We start from the raw sequence: 19,391 nt of genomic DNA, 5'->3' as shown, positions 1-19,391 counted from the left end.
TCCCTTCTCTGAATTTTTATTAACTCAACTTACACTGCAGAAAGAAAGACTAAGGCTGTCAACACATCTGGACAGATTTCCTCACAAACCACTGTCTACTCTGCAGGCCACACAGACTTTGTCCCAGGCCACTGTATGTTCTTCAAGTCCATTCATTTTCCCCTAAAAATCATTTACTATGCCCCAAATTGCCAGCTTTCCCCATCTCCCCTCCCCTATGAAGAAGGGTAAAAAAGTATCCATACCCCAATGGGTTACTGGGTAATCATTCTCCTGCAATTTCCCTGTGCTGTGCATATCAAAACAAATTTTGCAAGTCTTTTCTCCTATTAATCTGCCTTTTGTCAGTTCATTTTTCAGGGAAACTTACACTTACATAATTTACATATTACTTTTTAGAAGTTTTATAAAATGTTGTCACTATATTTTTAGTGAGACTGAAGGTCACAGAGCACTGTAGTTGATCACATCCAGAATAAAATTTTAGGGAAGGAAATTGTATTTCAAAAGAAGCAAGCCAGGCACGGTGGCTCCAGCCTGCAGTCCCAGCTACTCAGAAGGGTGAGGCAGGAGGATCGCTAGAGCCCAGGAGTTGGAGTCTAGCCTGGGCAACATAGTATAACCCAGTCGCTAATAATCAAACAAAATAACACCCTCCCCCGTAAAAAAAAAAAAAAAATCCAGAAATGAACAACAAAATGGTATCATTTGGAGAGGTGGTCCCTAAGTGATGAACATGTAATTCAGGAATACCTTGTATTCAGAAAGGTGGGAAGTGGCAAGGCAGCCAACCTTTGTTTCAAATTCCAATTGTTTTCCAGTGACACAGAAAAACTGGCTAGGAAACTCAACTTCTGTCTTTTCATGGGGTTGGCCCTACCTTCCGTCCTGATCCTGCTCCTTGGAGCCCTGGTTTCCCTTCTTCCAATCCCAGTGTACTCCTCCCCGCCGGCAGAAGCTGGGGTTGGACAGTTCCCAACAAAGAGGGTTTGTGAGTAGAATAAACTAAAACATTCTCGATAAGGGAGCTCCAGGCTGCTTTACTGCCTTCTCTCACTAAACTCCTTTTACTGTTATACTGGTAGAGTCTGGGGCTGCTTTTTTTTCTTTCTTTCTTTTAAACAAGCCCTACCTCCTCTCCAAAAAACAAAACAAACTTGTTGGTTAACCTCATATACTAAAAATTCTTCTCAGGTACAAATCAACTAAGGTGTAAGTTCCTTTCTGGATGCTTCCCCCCTGTTCTCTTTTAGCATGTGTACAGATACATTAAAGCAAAATGAACAGGCTTCCTTATTTCAGTTATTTTAATTTTTAAACCATGACGATTTCTTTAGCCTCTGTGAGGATCAATGAGCATCCAGTCACTGCCTCAAAATTTTCCAAAGTTAAAAAACAAAAAATAATTTAGTTGTGGTTGCTTTCTTGGAATACCAAAGCCTTTGCTGTGGCTCACCTCCCCAGGAATGGCTGGCCTGGCTTTCACCATAGACTCAAAACAATCTTTCCTGGGGAGTTCCCCAAAAGCCCTTCCACCCAGTGCATTCAATTTCTTTAATGTTTCTTAAAAGGGCAATATTTATTTATAAGCAGTTGTGTCTACTTTCCTTCTGCCTGGCATGTCTATTACATGGAAAACTTGCAGGCTGCAAAGTCTGTTTAAATTATATTTACCATCCTGACTACTCTCAGCAACCAAGACAATTCTTTTTACTCCACGTGCAATAATCACTAAATTCAGTGGCTAACACTATGCATGAGATGGATACCTAGTAACTATTTGTTGAATAAATGAACAAATGCTTTATGAGGGAAAAATGGTGGAACTGGTGATAAGGTGGTCATTAAAATGTCCCAAGCTTTGTTTTCATTCCAACCGAGCATTCCAAACTCCCTCAATTTTCATCCATTTAATGTAGTTTAATACCCTCTCTTCCTGCCATGCTCCTGACCTGCTAGTTTCCCTCCCTGTCCACCTCCCTCCTCCTCCATCTTACAATTAGAATTCACTCAGGCCTAGGCTGAGCATCTGAAACTGATGTGTAGTTCCAGCTTTACATTATGAAAAGACAATTTCATCTATTGTCTATTGACAGGGCAATTCTAAACATAAAAAGGCTTTGATCTTTAAAAACATATGGTCTGGATAGAAAAAGATTACTTTTAAAACTATCACGTTCTGTTTTTTGTTTTGCATATAATTCCCAAGGAAATTTGCTACTTACAAATAACAACATTTAAAATCCTCCTAAGACCCATGAAAATTTTTACTTGAAACAGATGTAGAAGAATGCATCCAAGTACCAAATACTCAAGGACCACAACTGCTATAAAATATAACTAATGAACCAAAGCAGACTATTGTCTGTCAGTTGGAACCTGAGAGGCTAATTCAATATTTGTGGCATACCGGTTATCCCGAAGCAATTTAGCACCCTCATCAATAAGAGAAATCTCTAGTGACTCTCCCATCCACAGGTACACAAATTCAACTGGGAACCAGAGAGGTCTGTAGAAGCTCTACCCCCATAGCGATGCAAATTAAGATTTAAACAGTGTAACAATTGGCTAGCGCTAATCCTTTTACAGAGGTGTAAATGGCTATTGAGAACTGAATTCCGGGCTGCTAGCTTTTGTTAAGCAGCATTACAGGCAAATTTCACCCAGGAGCAATGCCCAGCCGTCAACTCTGAGGACTACTGATAAAATAGTTTAATAAAGCCAGTGCAATTTGCTGTTTTGATATCACATTTCTTGGCCATAAATCTAAGCATGTAACTAGAAACTACATCAAGAATTAGTGTCCTGGGAAAATAAACTGGAAGCGACTACCTCAAGCCTGACACCCAATGGCTGGAACAGCTGTATGTGAGGCCACAGTGAAGTTTGTATACAGGGTTTTGTTTGCCACACAAAACAGTTGTAGAAAGGACAAACACATACATAGTTAAACAGTATTTTTCTTTTAAAGGGCTGTCTTACAAAACCTGTGTTTTTGTGGCTACCTCAATCTCCATTGTGCAGCCCCCTGGGTGGTCCCTTCCAGGGGGCCACTTGAAGGGAGCACAATGCCAAAAAGGAGGGAAGGAGGGGACAGCAACACAAAGGCCAGCACAGCGAGGCGACCACGGCAGGCTGTGGACCAGGGGTCAGCAAACAACGCTCCTTCTCTTTACCCAGGAAACAAGGGCTCCTTCTCTTTACCTGGAAACAGTGTGATGAAGCTGACAGCTTGAATTATGGGCCACATTTGGTAGGGCACCATCCGTCTGTACTAAGGTCCTCTTCATTGTAGCACAGGCTGCACAAGCAAAACCCTTTCCTTTTCCCCACTTTGGCCTCTGAATAGACCTCATCATTCTGTTCCATTTTAATTTTCAGAACGAACCCTCTCCCATATGACTTTTTAAAAAAGTTTCTTAATGAAGAGCTGGAAGGCTTGGGAGAATTTTTAATAGGTATTTCCATCCACCCTTAAAGAGAGAACCCATCACGCATTTTTCCTCCACCCTTAAACCGCCCGAACCCATCACCCATTTTTAATAGCCAAGGATCATTTGTAATGGTGGCAGACATCCTTTATGAAATGAATAGCATTCTCTCTTTGGTAATTCTATGGATCCCAAACTTAACCCCTTTAACCGAACAGGGGTTCTGTTTTTTTCAGGTTGAAAAAATCCTCCTGACTGGACAGGTAAAGATTGGGAAAATTTACTCTTGCTTCCCTGGGTTTCTTCCAAATCAGCACCCATAGAAGGGTGAAGTCATTAGGGTGCTGGCTGAGTTCTCCAACTGAGATGCATAAACAGCATGCAGGATGGTGGCTCATACCTCTAATCCCAGCACTTTGGGAAGCCAATGTGGGAGGACTGCTTGAACCTAGGAGTTTGAGACCAGCCTGGGCAACATAGCAAGACTCCGTCTCTTAAAATAAAATACAAAACAGGCTGGGCGGGGTGGCTCACACCTGTAATCCCAGCACTTTGGGAGGCCGAGGCAGGTGGATCATGAGGTCAGGAGATCGAGACCATCCTGGCTGACACGGTGAAACCCCGTCTCTACCAAAAACACACACACACACAAAAATTAGCTGGGCGTGGTGGCAGGCGCCTGTAGTCCCAGCTACTCGGGAGGCTGAGGCAGGAGAATGGCGTGAACCCAGGAGGCAGAGCTTGCAGTGAGCCCAGATCGCGCCACTGCACTCCAGCCTGGGTGACAGGGCGAGACTCCGTCTCAAAAATAAATAAATAAATAAATAAATAAATAAATAAATAAAACAAAATGCAAAACAGATCTCCAGGGCTTATTATGGAGCCAGCTACCTGAAGTGACCGCTTTAAATATCTACTAAAAAAAAAAAATGTGGAGGGTGTAGGGTCAGAAGGGGTGATCCCTTTCCTCCTCATCATAAGGGTCACAGTCAACACCCTTATAACAAACAGGTTAACAAAAGAAAACAAAACAAATTTTATTTGATCATTGTTTTCTGTGACATGGCAGCCTTCAGATTGAAGACCTAAGGATATTGGGAAAACTTTCCATTTTTATGCTGAAGTTCAGTGAAGAACAGACAACCATGTAGAACCGTGCTTGGCCAAGAAGGTAAGTATGATTGAATGCTAACAGACTGAGTGGGGAAACTCTGCCAGGCCTGTCTGTTCATTCTTCTTGGCGTCTCTGTGCAGTGTTCCTTCCTCCCTGGTATGGGGCAGGACCCTTTCTGAAATGGGGAGTCTTACAACTCACAATCAAACAGGGTAGGTTAGAGAATTTCTTTATGGCCAACTCTACCACAGAAATACAGGAGGGAAATTCGAGTAATATTTTTAGGTTTTATGGCTGGCTTTGGGGAAAATGGGTTCAGGTTTTTATGATTCACTTTGAGGAAAAGGAATTATAGTTTCTAAAGCTTACCTCTGAGAAAATGAGGCTGAGGTACAGGAGAGTGGGAGAAGATCAGAGAGAAACTTACTTCTGGGGCCTTCCCTTTGGGGTGTCATTTTCTGAGGCCCAACGAGGGTAAATGTCTTATTATCATACAACTTTATGCCTTCCCCAAATTTAATACAATTAGGCTCTGTATTTTCAAAAAGTTTTAAAATACTACAAACATATCATAAAGAATTTACTAGACATTATAATCAGTTCTATCATTAAACTCTAGAGGGTAAATGATGATGATGAAAAGGTATCTGGTATTGTCAAGGTAGAATTATCTTTGTGAGGATTAAAGGCTGATGCAGGACCATAAAACAAAACATCAGACTCTGCTGTGTTGTTCCATGTCTGTCTGTCTGTTTCTAACCATATATACACGTGTGTTTAAGAGAGGAGACGAGGAGGCTCAGACTGGGCTGGTGAGGGTTACACTAGGTGAGCGGATTCAGGGAGAAGGGAAACAAGAAGGCATGATGGCACGGTGGATACGCTTACTGAATTTTGGCTCAGGCAATGTTGAGACCCTGAAATAAGCTGCCATGTCACTTCTCTAGGATAAGTGAGTCTCCACAGAGGCCAATTTAGTCTGATGAATGGGAATGGGTCTAGTACAGAGTTATCCTCCACTGAGCGGGCACTCAGATGAGTAGGGCAGGTCCCATCCTGGGTTCTGACTCTGCTCGGGGTCTACTTCCATGATAACAGTGAAATGCCTGGCTTATGAATATCATGCCTCCTGCTCTCTGAGCATGGTAGATACCAAATATAGGATGGCTGAAAGGATTGGGCTGGTTTGCTGTTGAACCCTTAGAGGATCAATATAGGTTGAGTATCCTTTATCTGAAATGGTTGGGAATTTGGATTTTGAATTTTTTCAGATTTTGAATTGTGTTTTTTTTTTATTTTTATTTTTTGATTTTGGAATATGAGTATCCCAAATCTGAAATGCTTCAATAAACATTCATCATGTTGGCACTCAAAAAGTTTCAGATTTTGGAGCATTTCGGACTTTGGATTTGGGATGCTCAACCTGCCCTGTATTAAACTGAAGATGCTGAATCAATTTATTATTCAAGTGCTTGTTTCTCTAAGAAGCTGCTAAGAGGAAGCCAAAGACAAAAAGAAGAAATAAGAAAAACGAAAGTGGACAAGAACAAGTATTATGAATGGATAAATGGATTAAGTGTGGAAGAAGGGAAGGCGGGATGTAAGCAAGAAAACAACAAAAGCTAACTGGCTCTCCTAGGACAGCCTGTTAGATTTGAGTTTGTTTTCTTTACTGTAGTGATTCTCAGATATATTTTAGTAGAATTATTCTACATTTGAGTAAAGTAGTATTTTCTAAGTTCTTAGGAAAATTACTCTATAATTTTGAAAACCTTCCCAAAATTGGTTTACTAAAGCTTTGGCATCTGCTATCTAGTTTGCCTACTAGAAGATAATAAAATGAATGAGAGTACCGAATGAAAAATAATGGAAAGTATGGAAGTAGCTGGGAACCAGATGCAATGACCTCTTTTGTCAGTGTCAGAGTTTAGGGGATGTCAGACAAGTCCCAATTCCGGGTAAGTGGACTTTTCGAAACGGAAGAAACGGATTCCAAGTGTACTCATGATTACAGATGCCAGTCATGCTCCTAAAACAACCATGCCCAGTCCAGTCCATCACATGGACATCAGATGTCCATGTGATGTGTGACACAGCTGATCAGTAAGGATCATCAGTCTCATGACCAGAAATTCTTTTAGGGATTTGGCTATCCTGGAAAGCAGTGCTTTTCAACGTTTAAGGTGGCAGAACACCTGAAATTCACAAAAATTTTTGCCATGAAGTATTGATATATTCCATTTATCACATAAATGAGAACATTTTTTACTAGTAAACAATAAATATATGTACACAATATAAAAATCAAACCGTTAACACATACGTCCATGATTTAAGAATCTGTCAAGATCAGCAACTTCCATACTTTCCATTATTTTTCATTTGGTACTCTCATTCATTTGATTATCTTCTAGTAGGCAAACTATATAGCAGGTGCCCAAGTTTTAGTAAACCAATTTTGAGATGGTTCTCAAAATTCAAAGATTAATTTTCCTATGAAATTAGAATGTAGAATAATTCCAGCAGGGCATGGTGGCACACGTCTGTAGTCCCAGTTACTCGGGAGGCTGAGGCAGGAGAATTGCTTGAACCTGGGAGGTTGAGGCTGTGGTGAGCCAGGATGGCGTCACTGCACTCCAGCCTGGGCAACAGAGCAAGACTCTGTTTAAAAAAAAAAAAAATAAAAGTACGGTTGGGCGTGGTGGCTCACGCTTGTAATCCCAGCACTTTGGGAGGCTAAGGTGGGTGGACCACTTGAGGCCAGGAGTTCGAGACCCTGCTGGGCAACAATGGTAAAACCCTGTCTCTACTAAAAGTACAAAAATTAGCTGGGTGTGGTGGTGGCTGCCTGTAATCCCAGCTACTTGGGAGGCTGAGGCAGGAGAATTGCTTGAACCCAGGAGGCAGAGGTTACAGTGAGCTGAGATCGTGCCACTGCATTCCAGCCTGGGTGACAGAGTGAGAATCCGTCTCAAAAAAAAAAAAGGTAGAATAATTTTACTAAAATATATCTGAGAATCACTACAGTAAAGAAAACAAATTTGAAACTAGTATTGTTTTCATATTTAAAAACACATTTCCAGTCCATCAAAATGACAAGCAAATCAAAATGAATTTACATTGACAAAGGAAAACCATCAGAAAAAAAGTGAGAAAAATAGTTGAAAGCCATAAAAGATAGGGGACTCAGAACTATTCCTCACATCTCTCTTGTAGGTTAAGGTAATATTCTAAAGCTTCCAACCCAAATTCAAAATAGATTCAGTATAAAAGTACAGAAAGCACGTGCACATGCATACACACACATACACACACACACACACACACACACACACACACACAATTATTTTTTTCCTTTCCTTGAGACAGGGTCTTGCTCTGTTGCCTGGGCTGGAATGCAGTGATGCAATCACAGCTCACTGTATTTCCCAACTCCTGGGCTCAAGCAAGCCTCCCACCTCAGTTTCCTGAGTAGCTAGGATTACAGGTGTGTACCATCATGCCTGACTAACTTATTTTTATTTTTATTTTTATTTTTATACAGCCAAGGTCTTGCTATGTTGCTTAGGCTGGTCTCAATCTCCTGGCCTCAAGTAATCCTCCCACCTCGGCCTCCCATATTGACATTCATTGACATATGCAGTGAATGAGTCCTACTGCATAAAAAGTGCTGGGATAACAGGCATGCCACGACACGAGGCCCCAGGAAACATTAAAGTCTTATTTCCTGCTTAACTTTCAAGTTTTAGGGTGTCTCATTCACCTGGCCTACCTGCAGACACTTTTCCCTCACTGAAGGGAAGCTTTCCCACTCAGTTATCAAGCTTGAAGGTTCTTTGTCAAATCCCACCTTAAAACAAACTTGGTTTTTCCAAAAGTCTGTCACTAGAAGCTCAACTGCTATTCTTCAAAGGTGAGAACTATAAGTTAAAGAGAATTAAAGGGAAAGTATGCCACAAAGAACTAAAGAAGGAAGAATGAAATGGGCAACAACAGGTAGAAATGAAGTCAGGGGACCGGGCGTGGTGGCTCACGCCTGTAATCCCAGCCCTTTGGGAGGCCGAGCAGGTGGATCGCCTGAGGTCAGGAGTTCGAGACCAGCCTGGCTAACACAGTGAAACCCCGTCTCTACTAAAAATACAAAAAATTAGCTGGGCGTGGTGGTGGGTACCTGTAATCCCAGCTCTACTTGGGAGGCTGAGGCAGGAGAATCACTTGTACCCAGGAGGCAGAGGTTGCAGTGATCTGAGATCGCACCATTGCACTCTAGCCTGGGCAACAACAGCGAGACTCTGACTCAAAAAAAAAAAAAAAAAAAATGAAGTCAGGGATGCAGAGAAGGAAAGTGTTGGGTCTGCCACCTGGCAACCATTAACAGAACCCAGTTTTATTCTGACGAACCACTACTCCCCTATCCTAACCCATACAGCTTGAGTGAAGCATGAGATCCAGGTAAAAGCCAATGGACTCTGCCCTTGCTTCAGTGATTGTGTAGGAGATGGGCATAAGATGTGGTCAGAGCCAATGACAGCCTCTGATTCAGCATGCCAGGGAAAAATTCTCCAGCTGCAGGGCCTAAGAACTGAGCTGATCCAGAGGGAGTGGATCAGAGGGAAACAGAGAAGTCAGAGCCCACTGGTACCATCTGAGGCTTGGGCAAAGCCAGCCTGAAGACTGTCTACCACTGGGCTGCATTGACATATGCAGTGAATGAGTCCTACTGCATAAAAAGAGAAAATACACTTTAAAAAGGGTTAAAAAGGAAAAAAAAAAAATCCTGTAATTTACTGTTTCTGTATCAGTTTTATTTTTATTGTAAGCATGCTAATTCTTTGATTATAAAATGTAAAATATTTTGCATGGCCTGAAAAATATTTAGCACATATGTAAAAAGAAATGGTCATTAAAAGCATTCCCATTATGGGAAGATTTCCAAGGCCATCCATGAAAGCCGTGAAGCTAGCCACACAGCCAAAGGCGCCCTTGCCTCTAAACAGCAAGCACCACAGAGCTGCGGTCCATGGTTTTTAAGCTTTGGAATTCAAGAGATTTTTTTTTTAACTGCTCTACTGAGATATGACTCACATATCATAAAATTCACTAACTTAAAATGTACACTTCAATGGTTTTTATTAGTATACTCAGAGTTGTGCAACCATCACACAATCGAATTTTAGAACATTTCTGAAAGATGGTCTTAATTTTTTTTCTGATTATGAAAGCAATACCTATTCATCACAAACAACTTGCCTGTTGCATTCCCATTTTAACCCACCAGTCACAGGACAAACACCTTGCTGGGGTAGAGTTGTCTCCAGATTCAGTCCCTTTGGCTGTTCTCTGCATCTACTAACCTTTCTTTGGACCAAATTTAGCAATCGTGCAGTTGCCTACTCAGTGTCCATCTCCCTTCTTCCTTTTCGTGGGACCCCAATTTTGTTTAGTAATCAACCTCTCCCTTGTGTAACTCATGGGGCAATAACCCCTTGCCTCATTCCAGAGTAGACTGTGATTAATCTAAGCCAGGGGTGACCAAATCCAGCCACAGCCTGCTGTTGTATAGCTCTTGAGCACATATTTAAAGAGAGAAAAAGGAGAGGGAGGGGAGAGGAGAAAAGAAGCCTAAAATATTTACTATTTGGTCTTTTTTTTTTTTTTTTTTTTTTGGCGGGCGGACAGTCTCATTCCGTTGCCCAGGCTGGAGTGCAGTGGCACAATCTCGGCTCACTGCAACCTCTGCCTCCCGGGTTCAAGTGATTCTCGTGCCTCAGCCTCCCGAGTAGCTGAGATTACAGGTGCACACCAACACGCCCAGCTAATTATTGGTATTTTTAGTAGAGATAGGGTTTCGCCATGTTGCCTAGGTTGGTCTTGAACTCCTGAGCTCAGGCAATCTGCCCACCTCGGCTTCCCAAAGTGCTAGGATTACAGGGGTGAGCCACTGCGCCTGGTCTTACTATTTGGTCTTCCAGAGAAAAGGCTTCCTTAGTCTAGGACAATTATAATAACCCTTGCCAGTAATTAGCTTAGGAATGGGTCTGTGAACAAATTTTAGTCAACAAGATGCAAGGGGAAGTCTATTGAATACTTTCCTTGCTTCTAACAGAGACCCAAGAAGAGAGTCTCTTTCTGTCTTTGGAAGCTATATAAGGCTGTGGTGTCTAGATGGGGTCCTTGGTATTTATCCACCTTCTGACTCCTCACTGTATCCTCAGATGGTGGGGGAGAGACAGAGCTCTCTTGTGTCTCTTCTTATAAGTGCATTTAATTCTATCATGACAGCCCTACCTTCCTGACCTCATCTAACCCAAAGTACCTCCCAAAGGTCCCTTCTCCAAATATCACACTGAGGGTTACAGCTTTAACATATGAATTTTAGAGGGACACAAACATTCAGTCCATAATAGCACTGCTGCTGCCACTTTGCTCCTGGCTGTAGGAAGAGGTCAACACTGAGGATGTCAGAGCAGGGAAATGGAAAGGATCTGGGTCTTTGACAACAAAAGTGACGGGCAGTACCAACCAACCCCATGGCCTGCTCTACCTCTGGACTTCCAGAAATGAGACAGAACAAATGCATTTCTTGTTTAAGCATCTGTGTTTCAGACAGTGTTCCTGTTATTGGCAACCAACAGCATCCTGATATATCAAGATAATAGCTGAATGTTCAACAATGCCAGAAAACTAAGTTTTAAAAAAGAACTCAGAAGCCAGGTGTGGTAGCTCACATCTGTAATCCCAGCACTTTGGGAGGCCGAGGAGGGTGGCTCACTTGAGGTCAGAAGTTCAAGACCAGCCTGGGCAACATGGTAAAACCACGTCCCTACTAAAAATACAAAAATTAGCCAGGCATGGTGGTGCATGCCTGTGATCCCAGCTACAAGGGAAGCTGAGGCATGAGAAACGCTTGAACCTGGGAGGCGGAGGTTGCAGTGAGCCAAGATCACGCCACTGCACTCTGGTATGGGTGACAGAGTGAGACCCTGTCTGAAAAAAAAAAAAAAACTCTGATAGATGGCTTTTCAGTAATTCAAATTTGTGTTTCATTGAAAAGAATTTAAGGAGATATTTTAAAATGACAAATGTGCATCCTGCCCCTAACATGTCTCCTCTTTGTCCTTTTAAAAAATCTGAGTTAACAATAGAACCCTTGCCTTTGGTGTGGCTGGGCCAGCATGAGGCAAGACCAGGTGGCTGCTCTTGTGTGCGGACTGGAGAGATGAGGAAAAGACACTTTGCAGACCCTGACTGCATCCCCTGGGCCTACAGTGGTGCTATTTGCTGGCATGTGAGCCACTCCTTCAGTTGGAGAAACAATAGTTCCCAGATACGGGCGATGCTTGCTTATCTCCAGGCCTCCGTTCATACTGCAGCCCTCAAAATCTGGAATGACGAATCTCCTTCAACTAGCCAAACCAGTCATCATGGTTATTCTGGTTACCTACTGCTGTATAATAAAATACTACCCAAATTTAGTGGTATAAAACAACAACCAACAACTTTTTATAATCCTCATGGCTTCTGTGGTTCAGTAATCTGGACATGGGTAGGGCTTGTCTCTGCTCCATGATGTCTGGGGCCTCAGCTTGAACATCTGAGGGTGACTTGGAATAAAGGGACTGGAATTATTTGGTGATTCCTAAACTCACATCTGGAGCTTGGGCTGGAATTACTGGGGCTCAGCTGGGACTACTGACTGGAGTACCTATACCTGGCCTGTCACTGAGGCTTGAATGCTATTGGGCTCATTTTCTTAGAAACCTGCCTATGTTCTGCTTTCTCCTGCCTTATTTGGGTCTTGAACAACCAGGGCTTGACTCTCAGAGTCTCCTCTCTAACTTCTGAAACCATGGGTAAGCCTGTTCCACCAGAATAAACTACTCTTAGATCTCAAATTCGTATTGAAAGAAGTTTAGTTTTGCTACACCCGTAGTAGGATTTGGCTTGACTGCTGGTTCCCTTCCCAACAGAGGCTGAAGTCCGCTCTATGCTCTCAGTAGCCTTCCTGACTTTTCCTCCCCTTGCACCCGTCCCTCGCCCCACCCCCTACCACTTATTTGGCTCCAGGAGAGTGGGGGTAGGGCACCTTAACACTTACTTGGGAGACTGCCCCAAAATGTTATAATTTACTTAAATATAAAATGGTGAAAAAAATTCTAGGAAAAGAGTTGTCGTCGTCATCATCTTTTTAAAAAACTGCCTGAATTTCCTTATTTAAAAAAAAAAAAAAAAGCAAAGAACAAACCAAAACCAAAAATTTTTGAGTTTGAAAATGAGGTGAAATACATAGCAATATAATACTGGTGGGAGACTTCAGTATTCCATTTTCAATAATAAATACAACAACCAGACAAAATCAACAAAGAAACAACAAACTTGAACAACAGTACTGGTCAAATGGACCTAACAAACATATACAGAACACTCCACCCAAAAGCAATAGCATTCTTCTCAAGTGCTGACAAAACATTCTCTAGAACAGATCACGTGTTAGGTTACAAAACAAGTCTTACAAATTTAAAAAGACTGAATCATACCAAGTGTTTTCTCTGACGAAATGGAATAAAATCAGAAATCAATAGCAGAAGAAAAATTGTAAAATTCAAACAACACACTAACAACCAATGGATCACAAAATAAATCAAAAGGGAAATTAGAAAACATTTGAGACAAATGAAAACAAAAATACAACATACCGAAACTTAGAAGATGCAGCAAAAGCAGTACTAAGAGAGAAGTTTATAGCAGTAGAAACTTACATTTAAAAAGAAGAAAAGCTTAAATCAACAACCTAACTTCACACCTTAAGCAGAAAAACAGAACAAACCAAGCACAAAGTTAGTAGATAGAAGGAATTAATAATGATCAGAGATAAATGAAAAAGAGAATACAAAAAATAGGAAAAAAAATCAATAAAACTAAGAGGTTTTTGAAAAAATAAACATAATTGACAAACCGTTAGCTAGACTACTTAAGAAAAAAGAGAGAAAACCCAAATACATAAAATCAGAAATGAAAGAGGAAACACTGCAATTGATATCACAGAGATTAAAAAAGATCACAAGAAACTATATAAACTATTATAAACCAACAAACTAGATAACCTGGAAGAAATAAATAAATTCCTAAAAACATACACATACCAAGACTAAATAATAAAGAAATAGTCTGAACAGACCTAAAACTAGTAAGGAGACTGAATCAGTAATCAAAAACCTCCCATCAAAAAAAAAAAAAAAAAAAAAACCCAGGACCAGATAGCTTCACTGGTAAATTCTACCAGACATTTAAAGAATTAATGCCAATACTTCTCAAACTCTTCCAAAAAAACTGAAAAAAAGGGAATACTTCCAAACTTATTTTATTAGGCCCGCATTACCCTGATGCCAAAGCCAGGCAAAGATACCACAAAAAAGAAAACTACAGACCAATATGCCTAATGAATATAGACACAAATATTGTCAACAAAATACTAACAAACCAAATTCAACAGTACATTAAAAGAATCATAAATCATGACCAAGTGAGATGTTTATCCCTGGGATGCAAGAATGAATCAACATATAAAAATCAATGTGATACACCATAGTAACAGAATGAAAGATAAAAATCACATGACCATCTTAATAGACACAGAATAACTGTTTGACAAAATTCAACACCCCTTCCCAATAAAAACCTCTCAATAAACTAGACATACAATGAAATTACCTCAGCTTAATAAAGGTCACATATATAAAGTTCACAGCTAATATCATACTCAATGGTGAAAGCTGAAAGCTTTTCCTTTGAGATCACGAACAAGACAAGGATGCCCACTCTTGCCACTTCTGTTTAATACAGTACTGAAAGCCCTAGCCAGAATAATTAGGCAAGGAAAAGAAATAAAAGCTATTCAAATCCAAGTAAAATTGTCCCTGTTGCAGATGACGTGATATACAGAAAACTCTAAAGATCACATACACACACAGATGCATACTGTTAGAATTAATAAATGAATTCAGTAAAGTTGTAGGATACAAAATCAACATACAAAAATCAGTTGTGTTTCTATACACTAACAACAAACTGTCTGAATATGAAATTAGAAAAATATTTCCATTTACAATAGCACCAATAAGAATAAAATACTTAGAAATAAGCTTAATTAAGGAGGTAAAAGACTTCCATGCTAAAAACTACAAAACATTGATGACAGAAATTAAAGAAGATACAAGCAAATGGAAAGAATTCCATGTTCATGGATTAGAAGATTTAATATTGTTAAAGTGTCCATACTACCAAAGCAATCTCCAGATTCTATGAAATTGCTATCAAAATTTCAATGGCATTTTTTTCAGAAATAAAAAAACAAGACTAAAATTCATGTGGAATCACAAAAGACCCTGAACAGCCAAGACAATCTTTAGAAAGAAGAAAAAGCTGGAGGCATCACACGTCCTGATTTCAAAATATATTACAAAGCTGCCATAATCAAAACAGTATGGTATTGGCATAAAGACAGACATATAGACCAATGGAACATTCAGAATAGAGAGCCCATAAATCAATCCATGCATATGCAGTCAACTGATCTTTGACAAGGGTATCAAGAATATATGATGAGGAAAGGACAGTCTTTTAACATATGGTATTGGGAGAAACTGGAAATCCGTATGCAAAAGAATGAAACTGGACTCTTATACCACACAGAAAAATCAACTCAAAATGAATTAAGGATTTAAATATAAGACCTGAAGCTTTAAAACTCCTAGAAGAAAACAGATGGAAAAAGCTTCATAACATTGGCCTTGGCAAAGATTTCATGGATACGACACCAAAAGCACAGGCAACAAAAGCAAAAATAGACAAGTGGAACTACATCAAACTAAAAAGTTTCTGCATAGCAAAGGAAACAACTAACAGAGCAAAAAGGCAATCTACTGAATGAGAGAAAATATTTGCAAAACACATATAAGGGGTTAATTTCCCAAACATGTAAGGAACTCCAACAGTTCAATAGCAAAAAAACTAATAACCTGATTAAAATATGGGCTAAAGACCTAAATAAACATTTCTTCAACGTCTCCATAAAATATATAAATGGCCAAGAGGTATATGAAAAGACGCTCATCACTAATCATCAGGGAAATGCAAATCAAAACCACAGAAAAATTTCAGTTCATATGACTATTCACAAAAAGAACAAAAGATAACAAGCACTAGCAAAGATGTAGAGAAACTGGAACTCTAGTACACTGTTGGTGGGAGTGTAAAATAGAAAACAGTACAGAGATTCCTCAAAAAATTAAAACTAGAACTACCATTTGATCCAATAATCTCACTTTTGGGTATTTATCCAAAATAATTGAAATAAGGATCTCAAAGAAGTATTAGCACTCCAGTGTTCATCACAGCACTATTCGCAATAGCGAAGATCTAGAAACCACCAAAATGTTCATCAACAGATGAATGGACAAAGAAAATACACGTACAATGACATATTATTCTGCCTTAAGAAGGAAGGAAATTTTGACACACGTCTTGACATGGATGAATTCTGAAGACAACATGCTAAGTGAAATAAGCTAGATATCATTTCTCTACCAAGTCCAATCTACTGAGAAGCCCATCAAAGGCATTCTTTATTTCTGTTACAGAGTTTAATTCTAGCATTACTTTTTTATTCTTTATTATAATTTCCATCTTTCTGTTTACATTACCTATCCTTTCTTGCACATTGTCCTCTTTTTCCTTTAGAGCCCTAGAGTCCTAGCATATTAATCAGTTATTTTAAATTCCTAGTCTGAAAAATCCAACATCTGCCATATCTGAGTCTGGCTCTGATGCTTGCTCTGTCTATTCAAACCGTATTTTTTTTTTTTTGCCTTTTTTGTGCCTTGTAATGTTTTTTGTTGAAAGCCAGGCATGATGTACTAGGTAAATAGTCCTTTAGGGTGAACAGGTACACAAGCCTTCAAGCTGAGGTTTTATGTTCATCTGGTTAGAAGTTAGGCTGTGTTTATTGTCTGTTGCAGCTGCAAATGTAGGTATCAGAGGCTAAACTTTCCTTGGGTGTCCTTATTTTTGTCTCCTTCCCTTGTCTTCAGCTTTCCGGATTGATTGATTGATTGATTGATTGATTGATTGATTGACTGATTTGAGACAGAGTCTCACTCTGTCACTGAGGATAGGGTGCAGTGGTGCGATCTTGGCTCACTGCAACCTCTGCCTCCCCGGTTCAAGCAATTCTTGTGCCTCAGCCTCTCAAGTAGCTGGAATTACAGGTACCCGCCACCACACCCAGCTAATTTTTGTATTTTTAGTAGAGACAGGGTTTTGCACTGTTGGCCAGGCTGGTCTTGAACTCCTGACCTCAGGTGATCCACTTGTCTTGGCCTCCCAAAGTGCTGAGATTATAGGCGTGAGCCACCGTGCCCAGCCTCCATTTTTTTTCAGACAGGGTCTCACTCCATTGCTCAGGCTGGAGTGCAGTGGCGCCATCTCAGCTCACAGCAACCTCCACCTCCTGCGTTTAAGTGATTCTCCCAACTCAGCCTCCTGAGTAGCTGGGAGTACAGGTGTGTGCCACCACAACTGACTAATTTTTGTATTTTGGCTAATTTTGTATTTTTTGGTAGAGACCAGCTTTCACCATATTGGTCAGGCTGGTCTCAAACTCCTGACCACAAGTGATACGCCTGCCTCAGCCTCCCAAAGTGTTTGGGATTATAGGCATGAGTGAGCCATGGAGGAGGAGCCTGGCCTCCTAGAGACTTAACTAAGGTCTGAGACATGTGGTTCATTCAGTTGTATAATTGTTTCCTGCTACTATACAGGACTCCTATTGATGTGGTGGCAAGGTATGGGGAAGAGGAAGCCTTTTACGGTACTTGGATTAGGTTTCAGTCTTCTAGTGACCTGTGTGGTGACCTGGGCTGTGACCTTCACAAGTGCTTCTCAGTTCCTATCTAACCCCTGCCTTTGCTCCATGTCACTCATGTTCTTCTGACTAAGGCTAGAATCCCATATGGTGAGATGGCTGGCAAAGGATGGAGACCTGGGTTCATTCCTGTTGGCCAATGGAGACTTCTTTTAATATCTCCTATACACCAAGTGACAATGGCTGTGACTACGATTATTGCCTACTTTGCTGAGGATCAGGTCTCAGGACTATTCCCTTCTTAGTTGGTTTGGATTTTTACAAATTTAGACCAAAATAAGGATAATGAAAGTCTTAGATTTTTCAGAAACTAGGTGAGCTAACAGGAAAAGCAAAGGCAAGATAAGAATGAAGTGACAGGTAGAAAACAAAGGGAATACCCTGACGGCCACATCTACTGCCACTGGGTTATTTTTCCAGAAGTATAATGCATAGCCTTACTTTGGGAACAAAGGACAGAATCTGTGTGGTGGCAAGAAAAGGCTCAGGGGCCACCGGTGTTGAGGTGCCAAAGGTCATGTTCAAGAGAAACAGGCAACTGTGCTGATGAAAACAGACAGCTGAGAACAGACATCTGAAGGCATCATCACATCTGAAGGAATGCTGAATTTCTAAATATGCTTCCAGCTCCTTATAAAGTGAATTCAGGGTAAATTCTAAATGAACATAGTTCAAACCTATTATTCCAGGCACATGACTTTCAGCAACAAAGTTTTCTCAGATGCAATAACTTCTTTCCTACATTTAACTTTGAAGAGGAGCTAAATTAAAATCACTGGATGGGATTCAATCTGTGTGATCACATTTTTATGACCTTGAGAAACCAAGGCTTTCATTTGACTTAGTTTAAAAGGCAGCATTACATTCTGTTTTCAGTCACACTCCAGGAGGAGAGAGAACAAAGCAACTTTGCAAGTACTTTGTTCAAGCCTGAATAAAGGCACATAGCACTTCATTGGCCTATTTGAGGTTGGAAAGCACAAAAATCAATATGGACGGAGCAAGAGGTCAAATTGCCACTGCTTAGTTTTCTTTTCTTTTTTCTTTTTCTAATTAAAGAATCTAATTTGCTTTTTGAGCTTCCTATTTAACCTTATAAAATATTATCTTTGATGATACTCCAACTATCCAGGTAGTAAAGATTCACTGGGAGACAGCATAGGGTACCAGTTAACTCTGGTCACAGAGGGCCAGTTTGGAGCACACACAGCTGTTTTATGACTTTCAATATGTTACATAACTCCCTGTGCCTCAGTTTTCTCATCTGTAAAATGATGATGATAATAGGATTAAATGATTATAAATAAAGGTGTTAAAACAGTGCCTGGCACGGAGTCAGTACTAACAACCATTTTGGTTGTGATTTGGGTGGTAGAAAACAGAAATTAAGAGCATGCATTCTGGCATCAGACTGTTAGTTTAGACCCTAGCTGCACCTCTGTGACCTGACCAGGTTATTTGAGCTTTCTAAACCTCATGTGAAACATTCTACTTGGCACCTGCAGCACAACACCCTCCTGGTTCTCCTCGTTCTTCCCTGCAGCATCTTCTGAGACTCCTTTGCTGGTTCCTTCTGATCTTCCCGACCCTGAATGTGGAGTCATGCCCTGGGCCACTTTCCTATTTACATTCACTCTCTAGTGTTCTCAGGCCCATGGCTTTAAAATGTATTTATATCCTGATGATTTACAAATGTATTTATCTAGCCCTGACCTCTCTCTGAATTCCAAGTTCATGAAATCCATCTGCCTACTCAGCATCTCCCTGTGAATGTCAAAAAGGCATCTCAAATCTAACATACCCAAAACTTCTGTCTTGATTTTCTTTCCCTCAAGTCTGTGCCTCCTACATGTTCCTTATCTCAATAAATAACTCACTCTGTCCCCAAACCCTTGAGTCATCCTTCTACTCCCTTTCTCTTATA

At 40.5% G+C, this 19,391-nt stretch overlaps 1 protein-coding gene across 5 annotated transcripts in view; it reads right to left on the bottom strand.

Moving 5' to 3' along the window:
- KIZ (kizuna centrosomal protein) overlaps positions 1-19,391 on the bottom strand; it is a 120,955-nt gene that overhangs the window by 53,377 nt on the left and 48,187 nt on the right. The window lies entirely within an intron of this gene.

The sequence above is a fragment of the Pan paniscus genome, chromosome 21, assembly GCF_029289425.2.
Source record: "Pan paniscus chromosome 21, NHGRI_mPanPan1-v2.0_pri, whole genome shotgun sequence".
Lineage (NCBI taxonomy): Eukaryota > Metazoa > Chordata > Mammalia > Primates > Hominidae > Pan > Pan paniscus.
The sequence above is the reverse complement of the archived record's forward strand: the minus strand, read 5'-3'. Positions and strand labels throughout refer to the sequence as shown.